Consider the following 18,111-nt stretch of genomic DNA (forward strand, 5'->3'; position numbering starts at 1 on the left):
TGACATGCACTCATAGGCAATATATCACACCAACGTTCATCATGATAATTGCCAATTGTAAATGAAACTAAAGCTTGTTTCTTGACCTTCAAACCAGTTTAAGCTTACTGACAAGTTCTGTAGATGCCACATCCGTGCATGATCCTCCATCAACAATCACATCACATGTCTTATCAAGAACCTTGCACCTTGTATGGAGAAGGTTCTCTCGTTGCTGCATGTCTTTGAGAGGTTCGAAATGTAAGACTCTCCTAACAACTCCACAAAGAGGGTTGTCATTCTCCTCCGCATCATACTCCTCAACATCTTCATTGTTACTTTCAGATTCATAGCTGTAAGAATCCTCCTCACTCGGGTGAATTGTGAGAATATTCCTTTTTGGGCATTCACTAGCAATATGCCCACGTTCTTGGCACTTGTAACAAGTCCTCTTGAATCCTTCTTGCTTAAAACTAGATTTTCCACTTTGAAACTTTGAAGGATTAGTAGAAGAAAGTTGTTTAGAAGAGCTAGAAGAAGACTCACTCTTCCTAAAAGGTATGTATGGTTTATATGGAGTCTTGACGCCACTTGTGTTCGCCTTAGGCTTCTCCTGTTTCACTTGTGCTTCCACCTTCCTAGCTACTGTCACAACTTCATCAAAAGTAGAAAAGCTCATAAGATCTACCTTATGAGAGATGGGTTTGGACAGCCCTTTAGTGAAACGAGCAATCTTGAGGGGCTCCTTCTCTTGCAAGTCGAGTTAGCTTGACATATTGATCTTGCTCATACTCACGTGGTACCCAACGCCTCTCCATTTTCTTCTTGAGTTTCTCCCATGACTCGATCTTTTCTTTCTCTTCTCTTCGTCTCATGGCTTTTAGATTGTCATACCAAAGCCCAGCAAGCTTTGTTAATCTAAGGACAGCCATCTTACACGTCCTCCTGTCATCAAAGTCTTTATAATCAAAGACACTTTCCATTCTTCGAACCCAATCTAAGAAGTTTTCCGGATCACTTGAGCCATCAAATTCAGGAAGTTCCAATTTGAAACTCCTATCTTCTTCTTGAAAATTTTGATAGGTAGGATTCCCACCGGAGCTTGCTGTGTTCTCCAAGTCTCCAACACGTTCTCCCATCTTTAAGGATAGTTCCGCAATGGCATCCATCCTAGCTTCATGTTTCCTCAAGTCTCCTTGTAGCTCACGAAGTTGCTTCATGATAGCAGCCAACATTTCAGAATTAGACTGATTTGTTTCCATTACAATAGCATGCAATTTTAATCAACCAAGAAAAATATCAATCGGACTTCAAAAATTTTGTAACTTTACAATCACAAAACTCTCAAAGAGAAAAACAATTTAAACTCAAGAAACACTAAAAAATCTTCAGGAACAAGGGAGATAAGAATCAAAACCTTCAGACCTGTTTTCAGCAACGTAATCTGTTTTTTTTTTGTACGAAACTCAGTCTCCAAAGCCTAAGCTCTGATACCAATTGATGTGGAAAAGGATAGGATTGTTTTTGGAATGAGTTTGAGTACTTTGAATGGTAGGGAACAAATAAAAGAACAAGACACTAAGTAAAGCACTCTCAAACTTCTACTCTCAAACACTAAGTAGTAAGAGCAAAAGGGCGTGTAAACACAAAGTAAAACACTTAGAATAATTTCATAAAGAAATCAGATTTGTTTTCAACTCTCAATGCCTATAACACTTGGCTTTGTAAACACAATCAGATTAGAAAAATTGAGAGTTGAAAACAAATCTGATTTCTTTGTGAAATTATTCTAAGTGTTTTACTTTGTGTTTACACGCCTTTGCTCTTACTACTTAGTGTTTGAGAGTAGAAGTTTGAGAGTGCTTTACTTAGTGTCTTGTTCTTTATTTGTTTGCTACCATTCAAAGTACTCAAACTCATTCCAAAAACGATCCTATTCCTTTCCACATCAATTGGTATCGAGCTTAGGCTTTGAGAGTGTGAGTTTCGTACAAAAAATGATTACGTCAAAAACAGTCTCAAGGTTTGATCAGATTCCTGTTCCCAAGATTTTGAGTGTTTCTTGAGTTTAAATTGTTTTTCTCGAGAGTTTTGTGATTGTGAAGTTACAAAATTTTGAAGTCCGCTTGATATTTTTCTTGGTTGATTAAAATTGCACGCCATTGTAATGGAAACAAATCAGTGTAATTCTGAAATGTTGGCTGCTATCATGAAGCAACTTCGTGAGTGATAAGCATCATACTACACATGTTTTCATGCCCGATTGTTCACATTTTTATGCATGATTATCCCGTTTTATGCTAGAATCACCTGTCCTTTGTTTCCCTTTTCGTTTGAGTCATTTCGAAGGACACCATCGGTGTCGAGGGAAATACGTGTGATTACGGAGCAAAATCCATTAAATTGGGCGAGAACAAGCACCCCGAGGGTTGAGCACAGCCTGGACTCCGGCCGTGCTGAATTATCAAGAGGCTATCCCCAATTGTGCCATTTCAGCACGACTTCCGTAGCCACCACGGCCTCCAGCACGGCCTGTGGTGGATCAGCACCGCCTTGAGCACGGTCTGGAAGGAGTCAGCATCGGCTTGGGCACGGCCTGTGGTGGCTCAGCACAACAGACTCCACAGATTCAAAGACACCGGACTCTACTGCGTCTTGAATCAACTATATAGGCGATTTTGAATTCTAATTGAAGAGGACGATTTTTGGGACTCAATTCCAAGACACACACTTAATCAAATATTTCCTATACCTCAATTGTAGACCGGGAGAGATCAATTTTCATCAATTGAAGGGGGGATTCCACTTATTCCAACATCGAATTGAAGATCAAGACAAACTTTGGGAGCATTCAAGAGGTAACTAGGGTTTGAGATTTTGAATTTGCAAATTTAGGGTTTCTCATTCAGCTTGAAAGGGAAGGGTGTACATACCTTTAATTTGTTTTTCCTTATTTTGTTCTTTAATTGCTTTGACTATGAACATGAGCAGCTAGATCTTTTGAATCCATTAGGGTTCACCTTTGTTGATGGATTATGCTTAATTGTTAGTTTTTTATAATTATCATTCTTGCAATCTTCTTGCTATTCAGTAATAAAAGTTTGATGCAGTTAATTTGAGACGTTGGATTAATTGTTTATTAGGTTGTTTCTTGACATTGAGAAATGCTTGTTACAACTGGATTTTGAATAGTAAGGACTGGTAGTTAACACTTAGAGATGAGGTTGATTTACTCGCCGGATTAAGAACTAACAACTCTTAATAGTCTTAAATCATACTTAATGCTAATTTGTAGTAATCTGATAGGAAGAGATTCCATTAGGTTAGTGCAGGTTTAGGAATCCGGTAAGCTCGAGAGAGGAACCGGGATTCAATTCAGGATTTAGGCACGGGTAAGCAAGATCGGCAATCCATAAAATTCATCTTTAGAATTCCATCACTTAGGCTCCCTTTTGGAATGCAAGAAAACACCCTCCAATCAAGATGATTCCAAAACCCAAGGATCTCCTCAAGTGAAGTTACGAAAAACTAGTTCCAACAATGAAACTAGCACTTGAATTCAACTCCAAATGCCACAAACCAAGTATGATTTGATAAGTTAAGAATCAAACACAGGATTTTAGTTAGAGAACGCCACAAACTAAAAAATAGTTTGATAAGTTCAAAGTTCATGCAAGAACTTAAGCGAAAACACTCACAAAGAGCAAATAAAGATTATCACTCATAAATTCTTCTCTTACAAATGAATTTGGCTTTGATATTTATAGCCAAAACAAAACAAAAGAACATAAATGGATGTCTTTTGAGCTTTCCCACGTTTTCCCCTTTAATTCCCCTTAAAACTCATTAAAAATGGTTATTTTTACATGGATGGTACTCATTTTGTAACTTCCAAATGACAACTAAACATGTGCACTCATTTGTTACTCCACACATAATACATATAACTCACACCTAATAAAATAATCTTTAATTAAATAAAGATAAACTAAAATAATTATTTAAGCTAAAATCCAAAAAGATAAGAACCCATATAAATATGAATTAAGTCCAGAAGCCTAATCATGGCCGAATGGCTTTAATTCTTCAAATGGATTGAAGGCTTTGGACTCTTATTTTCATGTATGAGTTGCATTTCCATTTTGGACCTTTTGGTACATGCCTTCGTAATGGAATCTCATGGCAGCCTTGATTCATATCAAAAGATGAATAAACTAAAGTCAAACTGATGAGAATTGTAGGTTTCATCAATTAACTCCCCAATAGCAAAAATACTATGATAAGTTGAATTAGAAGAAAACTAGAAATTACCAATTTAATCCACAAATTCGGATCGTTCAAAGATTGAAGTAAGAAGATGGATGCTACTTAACCCCTTTACCAACAAGGATAAAGATACTAAGATAGACTTTGAATTTCCTCTTATGCCACAAACAAGAAAGTATGATAAATAACAAGAAAACAAAGATTTAGATTTTGACACCACAAGCTAGAATAAAGCTTGATAAGTCGCAAAGTTCAAGCAAGAAATTAAAGACAAAATTCCTCACAATAAAACTCAAAGAAAATTTCATATATCAAATTCAATCATGCTCTCAAAAGAAAGAGAAAAGGACTTGTTTATATAGAGTACAAGTCCATGCACACACTACTAAAATAGACTCACACACAAAGGATTACTTTTACTCTTAAATGGCCTTAGTAACCACTATCCACACTAATAGTCATTACTTGGTATTAATTACCCCATTAACTTGTATATTGTGGCTCTTAATAACCACTACCCACATTGATAGCCATTACTTGGTATTAATTACCACATTAACTTGTATGGTGGCTACATGTAACCCTAATTGTTATTAACATAAAAATAAGTTAAATATTATTCCTTGGGCCTCCATGGATGCCTTATTGGGTTGAAGTTCTTGGGCTTTCCAAAAGGATTTGTCCACAAATCAGCTTCATCATCTTCATCACCTACATCAAACAAAGACAAGTCATTAACATTGAAAGTAGCACTAACATTGCCATACTCACTTGGAAGTTCTAGCTTGTAGGCATTGTTGTTGATGCGTTGAAGCACTCTAAAAGAACCATCTCCTCTTGGCATAAGCTTTGATTTCCTTTGGTTAGGAAATCTTTCCTTCCTCAAGTGCACCCACACCCAATCTCCAGGCTAAAAAATGACTTGCTTCCTCCCTTTGTTGTGTTGCTTTTCATATTGGAGTGTTTTCTTCTCAATGTTTGCATGCACCTTCTCATGCAAAGTCTTGATGAATTCAGCTTTTTGTTTCCCCTCTAAATTAGCTTTGTCCAACGGCAATGGTAGCAAATCTAATGGAGTCAATGGATTGAATCCATACACAACTTCAAAGGGTGAGCAATTTGTTGAACCATGCACACTCCTATTGTAAGCAAATTCCATATGTGGCAAACATTCTTCCCAATTCTTCAGATTTCTTTGGATGAGAGCCCTCAAAAGTGTTGCAATTGTCCTATTGACCACCTCTGTTTGTTCATCCGTTTGCGGATGACAAGTTGTAGAATACAAAAGCTTTGTCCCCATCTTTCCCTAAAGAGTCTTCCAAAAGTGACTTAGGAATTTGACATCCCTATCACTCACAATGGTCCTTGGCACTCCATGTAGCCTTACAATCTCCTTGAAGAATAGATTCGCAATATGATACGAACTCGAACCGGATACGTTCAAACACCAAGATAAGTAATGGTGAGAAAATCAAACTGATAAACGCTCTCCCTATTTAAGAGGAAGCACCCTTACCAATAAGTTCGAATTTGTCGCCCCAAGATCTAACTTGAAAGTTTGCAATTGATTATGGAACTAACAAACTTAGCAATAGAACTACTAAGCCCTTTAGTTATAAATAGATGAAGAATGTTCAAACAACTCAAGAAACTAATAAAAAGTTAATTGATTGATCAAACATGTAGATGTGAAACTAAATCAAACAAGTTAATTTAATCTCAAGAAATTCAATAAGGAACACCTTAAGGAATAAGAGTTAACAACTCAAATTAAACTTCATTCAGAAATGTATATTGATCTTATGTCCTTTAGCCCGAAATACATAGCTCTATTTATAGAGTTTTGAAATGATTCTAACCCTAAAAGGACTAAGAGATAAGCAATAAAGAATCAAACCCTAAAAGACTTCTAATGTGCGGCTGCCTCCTTCTCTAAGCATAAGTGGTGGCTGCCCTAGGGTTAGGTGAGACCTCCAATGCTTCTAGAAACCCTAATGTGTGGCCCAATGCTTCTAGAAACCCTAATGTGCGGCCCAATGCTTCTAGAAACCCTAGGAAAGCCTGTTGACTTTGATCCCTGATCTTTGACCTTGACCTTGTTCCATGACCAGAAGTTTAAGCTTCATTAATAGCAATTAATGTCACTATCTTCAAGGCGTTGTTATCTTCATTAAAAGCACCATCATTAGCCATCTTCAAAACATGCTCCAAGTAAGAATTTAAGGCTTGCTTGAACCTTTTACTCCTTGCTCGTGTCATCGGTCCTCCATAGGCTAGTGGATCCATGCTAGTTGACTTAGATGCATCTTTGGTTGCATCATTCCCCCCCTCTTTGAAAGGATTCGACCTCGAATCAACGCCTTCATCAAAATCAAAAGGAGACAAATCAGCAACATTAAAAGTAGCACTATTATTATACTCACCAGGTAAGTCAACTTTGTATGCATTATCGTTGATGCGCTCTATTACTTCAAATGGACCATCACCACGTGGCATCAACTTTGATTTTCTTTGATTGGGAAACCTTTCCTTCCTGAAGTGCACCCAAACCCAATCACCAACTTCAAATACCATCCTTTTGCGGCCCTTATTGCGTTGTTTGGTGATTTGTTCATTCGTCTTTCCAAATTTGCACGCACTTGCTCATGCAACTTCAACACAAATTCAGCCTTCTTTGCACCATCTAAATTCACTTGTTCACTCAAAGGTAAAGCAATCAAATCTAAAGGACTCAAAGGAATAAAGCCATAAACAATCTCAAATGGGCAAAATTGAGTAGAAGAATGCATACTACGATTATATGCAAATTCAACATGCGGCAAACAATTTTCCCATGTTCTCAAGTTTCGTTTAACCATGGTCCTAAGTAATTGTGACAAAGTTCTATTTACTACCTCGGTTTGACCATCGGTTTGGGGATGACATGTAGTAGAAAAAGTAATTTAGTTCCCAGTTTACCCCATAAGGTCTTCCAAAATAGCTCAAAACTTGGTGTCCCTATCAACGACAATAGTTCTAGGCATACCATGTAAACGTACAATTTCTCTAAAGAACAATTCAGCAACATGTTGTGCATCATCGGTTTTCCTACATGCAATAAAGTGTGACATCTTTGAAAACCTATCCACCACAACAAAAATACTATCATGCCCATGCTTAGACCTAGGTAATCCAAGCACAAAATCCATAGATATGTCAATCCAAGGAGAATTAGGTATGGGCAAAGGCATGTATAACCCATTAGGTTGTGATTTAGACTTAGCTTGCTTGCATACAATACAGTTAGCACATAATCTATTCACATCAGATTTCATTTTAGGCCAATAGAAATGATCATGCAAAACATCTAAAGTCTTTTGAACACCAAAGTGTCCCATCAAACCACCTTCATGTGATTCTCTCACAAGCAATTCACGCATAGAACACATAGGAATGCATAGACGTTTTTCTTTGAACAAAAATCCATCGTGTCCGTAAAATTTATCAATAGCACCATGTTCACAAGCATGAAAATAGAACCAAAATCGTGGTCATCAACATACAAGTCTTTGATATACTCAAAACCAAGCAATTTTGTTTCTAGAGAAGCAAGTAAAGCATACCTTCTAGATAGTGCATCGGCAACTACATTTTCTTTACCTTGCTTGTACTTAATGACATAGGGAAATGCTTCAATGAATTCACTCCATTTAGCATGGCGCTTATTCAACTTGTTCTGTCCCTTCAAGTGCTTTAATGCTTCATGATCCGTGTGAATCACAAACTCCTTAGGTAGCAAATAATGCTGCCAAACATTGAGTGCACGCACAAGAGCATACAATTCCTTGTCATAAGTTGGATATTTCAAGCTAGCTCCATTCAACTTTTCACTAAAATAGGCTATTGGCTTCCCATCTTGCATTAAAACAGCTCCAATACCTCCTATAGAAGCTTGCAAGCCCATGAAAGCTCCTCACATCACTAACATTCTTTGGTGTTGGCCACTCCTTAATTGCTTTTACCTTATCTTCATCGACCTGAATTCCATTTTTACTAACAACAAAACCAAGAAACACAAGTTTGTTTGTGCAAAAATCACACTTAGCAAGGTTAGCATATAAAGAATTCTCACGCAAAACCATCAACACCATCCGAACATGTTCAACATGCTCACTAAAGCTCTTACTATAAATCAAAATATCATCAAAGTATACTACCACAAATTTACCAATATACGCACGCAAAACATGGTTCATTAGTCTCATAAAAGTACTTGGTATGCTAGTTAAGCCAAAAGGCATGACCAACCACTCATACAAACCAAATTTAGTTTTGAATGCTGTTTTCCACTCATCACCTATATTCATTCTAATTTGGTGATAGCCACTTCTCAAATCAATTTTAGTAAAGATAACACTTCCATGCAATTCATCTAACATATCATCTAACCTAGGAATAGGATGACGATATTTAATGGTGATCTTGTTAATTGCACGACAATCAATACACATACGCCAAGACCCATCTTTCTTAGGGACTAACAAAACAGGAACAGCACATGGGCTAAGACTTTCCCTAACATAACCTTTACTTAGTAGTTCCTCAACTTGGCGCTGAGCTCTTTGGTCTCCTCCGGATTGACTCTATAGGCTGGTCTATTTGGAATGGATGACCCCGGCACAAAGTCAATTTGGTGCTCTATCCCCCTTAGTGGTGGCAACCCACTAGGTAACTCCCTCGGGAAACACGTCATATTCCTGCAAAACACTTACAAACACACTAGGAAGAGAAGAGTTAAGATTATTAGTGTTAAATAAAGTCTCCTTGTACATAAGTACAAGTACTTGCCTATTTTCACTCAAAGCCTTTCTCATGTCTCGCTCTCTAACTAAGAAACTCACTTTTTTCTCGCTTGCCTCCCTTTCTTGCGCCTTACCTGCTCTTTTGCTCACATTCAAGCAAACCCCTAAATCTCTCCTTTACCACTGCTCTCCCCCTCATTATTTTCATTAATAATCTCCCTTTGCTTGTGCACCTTTTCTTTTTCATATGCACTCTCACACTTTCTTTTTTCTTTCTCATATGCTTCCATTCGGTCCTTTACAACTTTTTGTAATTCACAAACTTCTTTAGGACTTAATGGTGCCAAAACATACGGTTTTCCATCCATTACAAGAGAATATGCATTGGTTCGACCATTATGAATTCTGGATCTATCATATAACCATGGTCTACCTAGCAACATATGACATGCTTGCATGGGAACAACATCACATAATACCTCATCATTATACTTCTTTACACTAAATGCAATCCGGTACTTGCTTAGTAACTCTAATCCCACTTTGATCATTAAGCCATTGCAAGGTGTATGGCTTAGGATGCTTAATAGTTGGAAGTCTAAGTTTATCAACCATCATAGCACTGGCTACATTAGTACAACTACCCCCATCAATGATTAAACTACAATTAGCATCATGGTTTTGTACTTTACATGTAGTATGGAATATGTTTTCCCTTTGAGCGTCATCATCAATAGGTTGTAAATTAAGAGCTCTAAAAGTTATAAGTACATTACTAACCTCACCCAATTGCACATCATCACATTCTTCCAACTCAGGCATGTATAGGTAATCCTCCTCACCTGGTTCGGATTCTTCATCACTCTCAAAGACCACTTCACCACCTCGAATTGCCATGGTTCGCTTGTTTGGACATTGGGAAGATATATGTCCATACCCCAAACACTTGAAGCATTGCACTTTCTTTGATTTGAGGTCACTATGCGTCGTTGGTTTAGTGTTAACATCAAATTTAGGGGCTGGCTTGATGTCCTTTGATGCCTCACGACCCTTGTTAGGGGGCTGGTTGCTCCCTTTCCATGCATTACTCCATTTTGAGCTAGGGGCAGCACTTCTGCTCTTGGTTTTTAATTGCTTTTCCACCTTTATGGCCATGTGCAACATATCCTCCATCTCTACATAATGCTGCAATTCAATTATGTTAGCAATATCACGATTCAAACCATGCAAAAATCTTGCCATTGTGGCTTCCCTATCCTCATCTATATTGGCTCTAATCATAGCTATCTCCATAGATTGCCAATACTCCTCAACACTCTTACTACCTTGTACTAGATTTTGTAACTTGTTGTACAAATCCCTTTGGTAGTGCGATGGCACAAACCTTTTACGCATAATGCGTTTAACCTCATCCCATGAACCAACTTCGTGTTCCCCATGGCGCTTCGACCACTCACCAATTGATCCCACCAAATGGCGGCATAATCACAAAATTCAACAACAGCAAGTTTAACCTTTTTAGACTCACTATAGTTATGACATTCAAAACCCTTTCAACCTTCTTTTCCCACTCCAAATAAACTTCAGGTCACGATTACCATGAAAGATGGTATTTTCATCTTAATGCTACCCAAATTAGTGTCAATTTTGGGTTGGAGATTATGTCTAGACCCTTTAGACTCACTTTCTTGGTCATTATCGGAACCATCCCCTTTAGACGTTTTAGGCATATCATTCAATAACCTAGTTAATTTGTCATCTTGTTTTTGAAATTGTTTTGTCATATGTTCTACTACATCTCTCAATGTATAAGCTAAATTTTCCAAAGTCAATGATGGTTCGGATGACATGGTTAAACCAAAAGACTAAGAAAAAGGACGTGATCAAGTGTTATACTCCTGGAGGCTTCTTATAGTTAAAGGCAAAAACAAGAAAAGATCACTCCCTCACGTGTTTCACTCACAAAGAATTGAATTCCTTATAGAAATTAAATCAAATTGTTCTAGTAATCACAAGAACAAGTTTTTCACAACCTCTTAACGTTTATTAATTCCGAAGTTCAATAGAACACTCGTGAATCAATAAAACGAATTATAAGCGTGTGAACAAAACAAGCTTACAACTAATCGAACAAGACTCAATTAACCCAAAAGAAAAGCTTTTTAAGAGAAAACATACAAAATTACCCAAATCAGAATTATAAGAATGAAGAACAGCTCCAATTAATTAAAAGGAATTGCGGAATGAATCAATCAAGAGTCAATTCTTCGAGAACTACCCAACACAAATGGTTAGGGTTAGTTTTCCGTTCCTTCCCTTTCTTTTTTTTTTTTTTTTTTTGGAAATCTGCCTTGGTATGCGGGCAGCAAAGAAAATAGTATACTTTTTTTTTAATAATGATGCGAGCGAAATTGAGATGAAATAGAAGACAGACTCTTTAATTGAAAAAAATGAACCAACTAACAAGTTTGGCTCCGATACCAAATGATCTGAACTCGGGCAGGATACGTTCAAACACCAAGATAAGTAATGGTGAGAAAATCAAACGATAAACGCTCTCCCTATTTAAGAGGAAGCACCCTTACCAATAAGTTCGAATTTGTCGCCCCAAGATCTAACTTGAAAGTTTGCAATTGATTATGGAACTAACAAACTTAGCAATAGAACTACTAAGCCCTTTAGTTATAAATAGATGAAGAATGTTCAAACAACTCAAGAAACTAATAAAAGTTAATTGATTGATCAAACATGTAGATGTGAAACTAAATCAAACAAGTTAATTTAATCTCAAGAAATTCAATAAGGAACACCTTAAGGAATAAGAGTTAACAACTCAAATAAAACTTCATTCAGAAATGTATATTGATCTTATGTCCTTTAGCCCGAAATACATAGCTCTATTTATAGAGTTTTGAAATGATTCTAACCCTAAAAAGGACTAAGAGATAAGCAATAAAGAATCAAACCCTAAAAGACTTCTAATGTGCGGCTGCCTCCTTCTCTAAGCATAAGTGGTGGCTGCCCTAGGGTTAGGTGAGACCTCCAATGCTTCTAGAAACCCTAATGTGTGGCCCAATGCTTCTAGAAACCCTAATGTGCGGCCCAATGCTTCTAGAAACCCTAGGAAAGCCTGTTGACTTTGATCCCTGATCTTTGACCTTGACCTTGTTCCATGACCAGAAGTTTAAGCTTCATTAATAGCAATTAATGTCACTATCTTCAAGGCGTTGTTATCTTCATTAAAAGCACCATCATTAGCCATCTTCAAAACATGCTCCAAGTAAGAATTTAAGGCTTGCTTGAACCTTTTACTCCTTGCTCGTGTCATCGGTCCTCCATAGGCTAGTGGATCCATGCTAGTTGACTTAGATGCATCTTTGGTTGCATCACAATATGGGTTGCATCATCTGTCTTGTGACATGGAATGAAATGTGCCATTTTGCTAAATCTGTCCACAACAACAAAAATAGAATCTCTCCCTCCCTTGGACCTAGGTAATCCTAAAACAAAGTCCATAAAAATGTCTACCCAAGGTTCATTTGGTATGGGAAGAGGTGTATACAAACCATGAGGCATTGCTTTGGATTTGGCTTGTTTGCAAGTAATGCATTTCTCACAAATTCTCTCAACATCCCTTTTCATGTGTGGCCAAAAGAAATGGTCACCCAACATATCCAAAGTTTTCTTAATCCCAAAATGTCCCATTAAACCTCCACTATGTGCCTCTCTCATAAGTAACTCTCTCAAAGAACTTTGTGGCACACACAATTTGTTTTCCCGAAAAAGAAAACCATCAAACTTATAGAACTTATCAAAACCCCCTTTCTCACATACCCCATAAACATTAGCAAAATCAGGATTATTAGAATAAATATCTTTTATGTATTCAAATCCTAATAATTTTGCATCAAGTTTAGAGATCAAGGCATACCTTCTTGACAATGCATCGGGCACCACATTTTCTTTCCCTTGCTTGTACTTAATGATGTATGGAAAGGATTCAATGAATTCCACCCATTTTGCATGTCTCTTGTTGAGCTTTCCTTGTCCTTTGAGATACTTCAAGGACTCATGGTCAGTGTGAATTATGAATTCTTTGTAGCCAAGGTAATGCTGCCATGTCTTTAGAACCCTCACTAATGCATAGAACTCCTTGTCATATATAGGATAGTTTAGACTTGCTCCACTTAGCTTTTTGCTAAAGAATGCTATGGGCTTGCCTTCTTGCATCAAAACTCCTCCAATACCTATGCCACTTGCATCACACTCAATCTCAAAAGGTTTAGTAAAATTTGGCAAAGATAACAAGGGTGCAGAACTTAATTTGTCCTTTAGTAAGTTAAAAAGCCTCATCTTATTCAATTCCCCACTTAAAACCAACAGAGCCAGGTTTAGAGAAGAAGAAATTGATAAGATCATGGAAACAACTTCAAATCCTATTGTCCAAATCTCTTCTCTCTCACTACCTACCTCATGTAAACATTATATTCCTGATAAGATCGATAACCTAGTAGAAATATCCCATATTCCAAACTGCCCAAATCCAAAATTCTCTTGTCCCAATTCTCAACCCTTATCTTGTCTTAAGCGCAACCAGTCTTTTTCTAGACAACTGAGACATATTATTTCTAGACCTTCTGTCAACATAAAAGAATATGTACAGTCATCTTCTCTTCTCAATGTGTTCTCTCTTCCCAGGCGATGCGTGACTTTAGAAATTCCACCTCATTTCATCCAACGGTGGAGACAACGAGTATACCCATCTCCACTTCAGACCATCGGACTTGTTCTCTCCTATCATGGGAGACAAGGACTTCCGATTCTGACGAAGACTCTCCTTGTTAGATGCGGTATCTAAATTATGAACATGCTTTGTAATCGGCTCTATTGCTACAACACCGAATGCAGGGAGGCGTAGTGCTAACGTTCTTCCCTAATTTCAACATGTCATTAGAAGATTCACATCTTAGTCAGGGCCTTGAAGGTTCAAGTCCAGTTGACCGGTCAGTTCGATACCATTTCGGCTACTCTTCATCATCGGGATGGTTTATGAGGCTTCAAGACCATGCAATAAATCCTGCAGACTCCGAGGTCTTTCCGGCCGGAGACACATTATTTATCTTTCTTTGTGTTGGTCTTACTCCCACTATAGTTCAAACTCTAGGCAGCGCCTGAGAAAACTGGAGAAGTTGATTCCCTCCTTCGGATCACAAATTATGAAGCTTCACCAAAGCTCCACGACTGTCCAGAAACAAGATCCAATATTCATCAAGCGACTTGACAAGTCTCATCAAGGTTTCATATCTATCATCATCTTCAAATCCTCATACTATCTCATGATTCAGTAGATGCGAGAGATCTTATGAGAAGAAAATTCCCATTCACGACTTGAGTCAAACGGATGGGAAGTTTATAAAGGCAAGATTAATGGTCATTTCATTTGGGATGTTAATCCCTCCGGATGTGATCTTGGATGTAACGCCAAGATGATCCGGATGATCTAGAAATCGGATCAAAGGGGACTAAGACTTGGAAAGAAAACATACATGTTCTAGTCCACCTAGATATGATGATAAAGATGATGATCAACTGATTCCATTCAGGTTCCTGCAAAAACAAGAAAGAAAGACCTTGGATCGGTCTTCCACCGGAGAAGAACAAACCGATGTCCAATGATGACTATCTAAAGAGATGCTTTGAAATATTGAAGGAAGAAGGACTCTTGACTTGTCCTCCTCCTCCGGTGGTTGCTCCCTGTTCTTTTGAGCGTTAAAGATCCAGTGCAGCCGATTGCCATGTTTTATGGTCAACTCGGAAGAATTTCCTCCTTTGGCGAGGAAAGAAAATGAAACAGACCAAGGCGCTTCCGTCCTTTTATTGTAAGGATACGATCCAACTGGCAGGTTTGGCCCCTCTGTTCTTTGAGTTTTGAGCTGGCGGACAAATAATCTTGTTGCCCGGAATCATTATCCGGAAAAGATTGACAATAGACTCTCGGAAGTCTATGAAAAACCGATTCCATAGAAGCTCATGTCACCTCATTCGGAGAAGAAGCCTTACGGATGCACACGAAGCTTTCGTCCAGGCTATTTAAACTTGAGCGGAAATGGAACAGTTAACAACTCGGCCTACATCACCTTTATTCGGCAAAGGATAAAGAGATCTTAAAGATTTGAAAAGAGCGACTCAGGAAATAGAAAGAGATCTTTACCCTTCTAAACAATCTACCTCTTCTCAAATAAATTCTCCCATTGCTACACCACACCCTTTCATGTCCACGGTTATGCCTGTTAAACAATATGCTACTATCTCGGACTTGGTGCCTCGAGCATCCAAGCATCCAAACCCTGCAAAAGGACATCCTCATCTCCCTCATCCTTTCCATCCAAGCCTTCAAAGATAAAGGACCTACTAAAACACAGGATGGCTATACAGTAGAACCCTCCTATCTTTATGGAGTCTACCTCCTCCTCAATCGGGTCGTATATTTGATTCAGATCATCTCGGTTTGAATTACAGACTTGACTCTTCCTCTTCCGATCGAGGCCGATATCTCTGTATCAACGGTAGTCTGGAACACAAGGTCCTCATGTGTTGATGAACACACCGCAAGAGCCCGAGATTACAGAAGAAATTGAAGAATTAGAGTCTCTTGCTCCAGAACATTCTTTCCCGCCAAAACCAGGTTCTGGTCCCTGGTTCTCTTTAGATACTGTGCCTCCATCACAATGGCGTAACAAGATCTTAGAATTCAATGCTTGGCTTGACCTCCAAATGATAAACCCTCAAGCTAGTCTCCAAGGCTGTCTTAACAGAATTCACATCAAGGTTCACTGGCACATTACGGGAATGGTTCTCTCACTTGTCTGAATACCAGTAGCTTCAATTTGTTCAACTCGGTTCTATCACTCAAGCTCTGGCACAAATCCATCAACAGTTTCTAGGAGACTACAATTTAATTTTCAGACAAAGAAAACAAGAGTACTTTGATCGCGAAATGCTGTTCTATGAAGAGAAAAGATCTAGAAGTTCACTATGTTCATATGTCCAAACTCTATTATGAACTCGCCGGGCCCAATAGTGATGATCTCAAATATACTTTTGTCGGCTCTCCGCTTGAAGAAATGCACCACGAAATTCAACGCATGATGGCGAAACTCACGGAGATATCACTCATATTTCTCTCGGAGAAATCGGCAATTCACCCCAGCCACTCTAGACAAGATGTGTGAACAGTGAGACTTTTCAAAAAGATTGCAAAGGAGAAGCATTGCTAAGAAACTTATGCAACAGGGATTATCTCCAAATCAAATGCAAAGAGAAACAACATGTTGCGGATCAAAGAAGAAAAAGCATTTTTCTTCTCATTCAAAGGAATCTTCTCATTACAAGCAAAGAAAGGGAAGGAAGATACGCTGGTTCAAAAGGAAATCGACAAACAAGCGTAAATCTGATCGGTGCTACATCTGTGGCCAAAGAGGGCACTATGCAAAGAAATGCCCTAACAAGCCGAATCAAACTGTTGCTCTTCTTCATCAATTAAAAGCTTCATGTCCAGAAGATCTATCTGACCATGACCTTGAGTCTCTTTTCTCAGAAGAAGAAATGGCGTCTTCTCAGACTCTATTTGCCATTCCGTACTCAGACAACAGCACAGATGATGAAAATTCTTCAGACGAATAAACATCTATTCTTACTATTGGCCCTGCTCTTCAAATGAAACAAGAACCTCGGACCTTCCACCAATTTCCGAGGATTTACAATGGTCGCAACCTCTCTACCTTCTCCCGATTATATCCTCGCGGATATATCTTACTTTATTTCCCCGAGATATCTTCTCCAAGGAAAATACCTACACCGATTCAAACCAGCTCCTCTTCTTCTACATCATTATTCATTCCTACTTCTCCAGTATGGAAAATCCATCTTCACCGGAAGTCACATTAGCACAACCTATTCATCCTACACCTTTGGTATCCATCCATGTCTTACCCGGCAAATATGAAAAACCTATCCTCGTTCTGCTTTGATGGATACGGGATCTCATTGTACGATGTTAAATCCGATGCTCTCTAGTTCGGCATGGAAAAAAGATTTATCACTTCACGTGATGGCAAAAGTTTTCATACTACAATGGTCTCTAAACAAAAGATTGGAATACGGTTCTTCCTAGGCGTATTGTATGGATCCACGTCATTGGATCCTATCTGTTTGGAAGAGATCTTTTAGTAGGGTTTGATACTTATCATGCGACGGGAAAATTACAAATCGCCAACAGGGCTTAAGTATAAGCGAGAATTTCTCCCTTATACTCAAAATCCCAACCGATTCTCCATTGCGAAGTCCCTCTGGACTTTGCTCATTTAAAAGAATTGTTCATACCATCTTTGTCTTTGATTCTCATAGAAACTTCTATCACCCTTCTCCACTACACAAGAACCCGGACTTCTTCATCACTCTCCCCTTCAAATTAAATGAAGATGTCAACCCCACTAGAGCCGACCATCCCGGAATGTCTCCATCCGATTTGGCTTTAGCAAGACAGGAATGCCAAGAACTTCTTGACAAGGCTTGATAGAACCTACACGGTCTCCTTGGGCATGCCAAGCATTCTATGTAGAAAGAGATCGGGAAAAACTAAGAGGGAAAGAAAAGGCTCGTAATTGATTACAAGCCCCCAATCATTTTCTTTCGGATGACAAATTTCCAATTCCTAAAATCTCTTCTCTATTGATTCGTCTTCAAGGAGCAACCTATTTCTCTAAGTTCGATCCGAAGTCGGGATTTTGGCGTTGGGTATTCACCCCGAAGAAAGATACAAGACCGCCTATACGCATTCCGGATGCTCGGTACCAATGGTGACTTATGCCTTTTGGGCTTAAAACAGCTCCTTCCATCTTCCGGGAAGGTGATGGTCCGAATTTTTGAATCAATCCCGGATACTTGTATCATTTACATCGATGATATCCTACTTTTCTCAAAGTCAGCTAAGGAGCATGATGATCTTCTCAGGAGATTTCACAGTTTAGTCCATTCCTACGGGATAATGCTTTCAGAAAGAAAGTCTTACATTGGTGATACGAAC

The sequence above is a fragment of the Ricinus communis genome, chromosome 6 (assembly GCF_019578655.1).
Source record: "Ricinus communis isolate WT05 ecotype wild-type chromosome 6, ASM1957865v1, whole genome shotgun sequence".
Taxonomy (NCBI): Eukaryota; Viridiplantae; Streptophyta; class Magnoliopsida; order Malpighiales; family Euphorbiaceae; genus Ricinus; species Ricinus communis.